Raw genomic sequence first — 6,000 nt, 5'->3', positions numbered from 1 at the left:
TTCATTCACCCTGGCCATCAGAGCATCTAGTTTTGACTGCATTTGGCTCATAGAATTTTTAATTTCTGCCAGATTTGCTCTCATTTCCTCCCTTAGGGAATTTGTATTCTCATTAACACTTTCATTAATACTTTTTTCAAGTCTACACATCATCTTGACCATTGTTACTCTGAATTCTATTTTTGATAATTTGGTTATATCTGTATCCATTAGTTCTGTGGCAGAGGCCACAGATTCATTGTCTTTTCTTTGCTGGGGGGGATTTCTCCTTCTTGTCATTCTGATGAGTAGAGGTTGCGGGGTTGCCCAGAGCCCAAATTATTGACCGGGACCCAGGCCGTGTGCCCTTGTTTTATATGGGATCTTAGGGATGTGGGCTTCTTGATTTTTCAGCCTGCCTTCTGGGGGAGGGGCCTGCCGCGCCGATACTCATGCAACCCTGTTTGGGTAGAGTCTCCGTGTCCCCTTGGAATGAGAATGGGGGTGGGCACACTGTGAGCTGGTATTTCCAGGCTTTTGTTCTGTGGCAGCTTTCCCTGGTGGTTTGCTGTGCCTCTTCTGAGAGTCGGAGCAGCAGTGGCCAAATCTCAGCCTGTCTCAGAATAGAGGGATTGCGGGCCGTTCTCCACTGATGTTCTGGCAACTTTAACACTCTTTCTGTTGGTGCTGCTCAACCCTGCAGTGTCCTGGGATGTGCGCCCCACAGCCGGCGTCCCAGCCCTCACTTCCAGGGCTGGCGCGTCTCTGTCCTTTGTGTTTCTAACACCACCAGCCGCCAGCTACCCCGTGTGCTCCCGGAGCTCCTGGTCTCATTTTGGTTCCAGTGAGCACACTGGAGCTCCGTTTCGTCTGGTGGGGCGTGTTCCCCGGCTCACGGTCTCAGACTGCTCTCTCGAGGTGCCAGTCCACGAGTCCACCCACTTTCCGTGCAGGTGGCTACTGCTTCCTGGCACCCGTGGGGGCTCCCACCCCCTCCTCATTTATCTTCCAATTTCTGTGCGTGGTTTCACGGCTCCCCGCTTCGTACCTCAATACTCAGCACTGGAGATGTTCATTTGTAGACATTCAGATGTATCTTCCTGTGTCTCCGGCTGATTCCGTGGGTGTTCAGGATGGTCTGGTACCTATCCAGCTCGACTCAGGGGACAGGCTGGAAAAGGGGTCCCCTACTCCTCCTCCATCTTAACTCCCTCTATTCTGTGTTGTTCTAATGATAATTTTCTATTTCCTTTATTCCTTCTACATTGTGAATTTGAATTCTTCTGTATAGGAGAGCTGTATCTTCTCATTTATTTATTCATTCATTCAATTTATTATTTTTATTAGTATACATACGGATTTTTTGAATGCATTGAGATTTTATGTATCTTCTTGCTCAAATTTTCCAGGTCTGGACATTGGGAAATCTCTCAGATTTCTTTCTCTGCCCTTTCCACATATCTCATTCTTTTTTTCATGAACTTTTAATTTTAGTATGGTTTTAAATTAGCTGAATAATTGTAATAGTTACCTTTCTCATAAGTCCTACTTTAGGACACGTATTGATACCTTAGTATTAACTCTATTGACATTTTCTTTATTTTTACCTAATGCCCTTTTTTCTGTTCCAGGATCCCATTCAGGACGTCCCATTACATTTAGTATTCATGTCTCCTTAGGTTCCTTGTGACCATGACCATGATTGTTTTGAGAAATCCTGATCAGGTATTTTTTAAGTTTCCCTCTGTTAGGTTTTGCCTGATATTTTCCCTCATTATTGAATTTTATTTATGTGTTTTTGAGAGGAAGTCCACATAAAGTACCATTTTCATTTTATCACATCACGGTCACACTATCAATGTGACTTTCATGGTTGATGTTAACCTTAATCACCTGGCTAATCTTTTTTTTCCCACGTTCTTCCATTACAAAGTTACTCTTTTCCCCCTTTTGCACGTGTATTTTTGGGGAGGAATTCCCTATGCACAAACCATACTGAAGAAGTTGAGAGTTATACTCTATTTCCTTGAGGGAGGACTAACTACGTAAGTTATTTGGAATTTTTCTCCACAGATTTGTCACTTCTCTCCCATTTATTTATTCACTCATTTGCTTTTAGTAGTTGGGAGTCAGGGAGTCTTAGATATTTATTTTATACTTTGGGTTATAATGTAATACTATTTTATTTTGTTTCTCTTCTTGCTCCAGCTTTGGCCAGTGGGAGCTCAGTTGGTTTATATGTGCCATGGACATTGTGGGGTATGTGTGTGGTGGGGGGGTGGGGAGGACTGTATTTTTTTTCTTTCTTTCTTTCTTTTTCTTTCTTTCTTCTTCTTCTCCTCCTTCTCCTTCCTTTTTTTTTTTTTTTCTCCTTTAGCACTTCTTTACTTTCTGGCACTATACGATGTTTCAAGCACATCTGTACATTTCCTGCCCAGGCCTAGAACCATCTGTTTCTCCAAAAAGTCCACTGAAAGCATTCTCTGCCCTCTACTTTCACAAATATTTTTTCTAGCCTCGTGACTTCGCCATTATCCTTATATAAGATTAGGATCTACAAGACCTTAGTAATAAAGAAATTCTCTTTCCCTAATTGGGATAAGTTTCTGGTAGACTGTATTCCTTGTAAAAAAAATAAAAGGTCTTTGTTTTAAAGAATGCTCTGGAGTATTTCACAAGGCATACACTTCCTCTCACCTAGTCTGATCCACAAGGGGATTTTTCCTGGCTTTTCATTGTGAGAACTGGGTAAGTTCCCACAAAATTATGGATGCCCCAATGTTGGGTTTGGCAAGCAAACCCTGAGGCCACAAATGAAGAGATTACTCCAGACACCTTAGTAGGAGAAAGGAGAGGCCTGGGGACCAGAAGCTCTAGTGGCAAAAGGCCCTGAGCCAAGCTTTGTCTCCACTTTTATTAGGGTCTTAGCAACATTATCAGGCGCAAGCGCAATGCAAGGAGGAGGGCGTAACCTTAATGGTCAGGATAATATATGGAGCAGTGTTAGATAAGGAGGAGGAGAAGGAGGAGGAGGAGGAGACAAGGAGTCTGTGAAGTACGTGACCACAACAGGTGCCTGTTTTTCTTCAAAATTTAAACATTTATTCCCTAGATGAGAGCCTTGAGCTGTAGTTAGAATCCAGCCATTTTCAGCCAAGAAACTTCAAAGGAGCCCCAGTGTTCTAGGCACTCCTCCTTTGCTTTTCAATTAGTCTCATCCAGGGAGGCACATACAAATCAGATTTGTCTATCCAGGCACTGTGAATTCCCACACCCCAACACTGTGGACTGCAGGAGTTCTTCATTCTCACATTAGGCCTCACTCAGCTTCTAGCAATTTGCTTAAATTACTGTTAGGCATTCTTACCAGTTTCTTGGGGGTGGGATAAATGGTAGCAGCTGGCTGGCACTCTCCCAGTAAATAAATCTGAGCTGTAACAACTTGAACTTCTCTTCTCTCCGGATTTCAGGTCGGCCGTTTGTCCTGCAACCTTAGCCCATTGGTGGGTAAGAAATCATTTTTTGTTTTAAGTGTTAAGATTTTCCTTGGTGTAAGAAGAGCGGTGAGGACTTCCATGCAGGATCTGAAACCAGAGGTACTATTTCATTTTTTATTGGGCCCCTCCTTACTTACTGCCATTTCAAATTTGTGTTTGAGTACATCCTGTGAATTTTTCATGCTGGTTTTTTTAAATTTTCAACTCTGAAACATCTGTTTCACTCTTTTTTAATAGATTCTGGTAATCTATTGAGGTTTCTTGTTTGCTGAGTCATTTTGATAATCTATTTTTAAATTATTAGACCCGCATTCTTTAATTCTTTGAACATATTTATAATAGTTGATTCATATATTTTCCTGTTAGATTCAAATTGGCCCACTTTGTGTCAGTTGCTACTGAAAACATTTTGAGTATTGGTTGTAATTCCATGTTTCTTTGTATGTCTCTTAGTTTATTGTTGAAAACCGCACATTGTACACAATATAGTATATATTTAGCAATTATTTTATCTGATTCTGATTTTTCTTTTCCCCCTCCCAAGACTTATTGACTGAACCTGTCTCCTCTGACCCAAGCAACCACTGATAACTCTGCTTCATTTGGCTAGATCTTATTTGCTAACCCTATTTTTAGGAGTCTCCTGTGTGTCTACACAGCTTAGTGGTCTGTTCATTATTTGGGCAGAGGTTATACTCAGACTTCTCAGGCCTATAACACTTAGACTCTTTGCCAATTCTGGCCTGTCATTAATGTCAGAGGATTGTGTGGTACTTCTCTGAAACTAATGTGGGGCCTACGATAACAGGCACTCAAAAAATAATTTAAAAAAAAAAGAATATTATGTAACCTCTTCCTGCCTCACTATCTTCATCTGTAAAAAGAGAATAAAGTATTATAGATTTATATTGTTGAATTAAAACACACACAGAAATGGTAGCAGCAATGTCCAGACCACAGTATGTTTCATGAAATGTTAGCTGCTATCTTTAAATGTTTGCAATTACTATAAAATACCTAGTATTTTTAGGAGTCTCCTGTGTGTCTACATAGCTTAGTGATCTGTTAATTATTTGGGCAGAGGTTATACTCAGACTCCTCAGGCCTATAACACTTAGACTCTTTGCTACTGCATTTGCATGTGGTTTGGAGAATGCACTCCGAGTTCATCCAGGTCTCAAGTCTGCCTTAGCTTTTCCTTGTCCAGGTGCCCTCTGTTCTTCCTTGAACATGCACCAAGTTCCCGAACTAGGAAAGGCTCTTTAGATAGTTTAGCCCTTGTCAGACTCTCTTATTTCTAGGATTTTCTTGTTAAATTTTTTGGCTGAAACCCTGCTCATCCAACCTGGGATGGCAACCTCAGTCTATCAGAGCAGTGTGTCTTCGCATTCATTTCCTTCTGTGTTTGCTGCTTATTTAAAAATGACACCAGGGATGAGTTTTTGCACACTTCCTAAAATACTATCCACAACTTGTGGTGTGGAAATTGCCAGTTTTCAGGGTAAACTGTGCCTTGGTAACACTTCCCTCTGAGCTGGATTTGGGAACATTGTAGCAACTTCAGGCAGTAAGGCCAGCAGTCTTCTCTTCTTACCCAAAATTCTAGTGTGTTTTTGTTTTTTGTTTTTTGTTTTTTTTAATGAGTAAATGCTTATCAGTTGTTTTGGGCAATTTATAGAAAAAGCCCTTGAGAATGGTGTTTTTTTGGGATGTTTTCTTCAGCTTTAGACTTGATTTTTGGAAAGTGGATTCCCAACATTTTCACATCTTCCTACAGTCTGCCAAAGCTCAAAGCTACCACCTTGTTATTTGTTCTTAGAGACTAAATCTGAGTGGAAATTCTGAACATGAGCAAAGTAATGATAAACTGCTAACTTCACTACTGGGTATTCTAAATGGGCATTAAAATGAGGAGCTCCATTTCATTATTAGTAGGTTTTTCTTCTTGTATTAGTGAAATTCCCCAACAAGGTACATCTTACTTCTTGCCTAGAGGGTGAAATAAGAAAAGATAATTTTAATGATTCGTATCCAGAATACAATATTCAATCATTCCTCCTCTCTTAATTTTGGTGTTCTTTCTCTTAAGTGTGATTGGTGCCTTCTAGTCTACAGACTGAAATTTGAAAAATTTCTATCAAAAATCAGAATGACTGATTTGAAAAAAAATTCTAAGCTTATATAGGTGTTGGAATCACTAACTCTAGATTCTGAAAACCAGTCTGAGTGATAGCATGCCATCATGAAACACTAAATTCAAGAAAGCAGTATTCTCAGAGTTTTGAAGAAAAATCTGTTGTCATGCAGTTAATTTTTTATTCATACATGAAGCTAAAAGGCATTATACATAATGGTTCAGAAGATATACCACCCATATAATTACACTAAAAAAAAATATTGAAGGTAATCTCTAGTCAGCTTAAATTTGACTAGAGAGTAAGAGATTTAAAATGGGGAAATTGTAGAATAAAAAGTCTTGTGGACCTTCGTTTACTAAAGTTGGGACTCAAATTTAGAAACCTAA

This window comes from Ailuropoda melanoleuca, chromosome 5 (assembly GCF_002007445.2).
Source record: "Ailuropoda melanoleuca isolate Jingjing chromosome 5, ASM200744v2, whole genome shotgun sequence".
Taxonomy (NCBI): Eukaryota; Metazoa; Chordata; class Mammalia; order Carnivora; family Ursidae; genus Ailuropoda; species Ailuropoda melanoleuca.
This window is presented reverse-complemented; position numbering follows the sequence as displayed.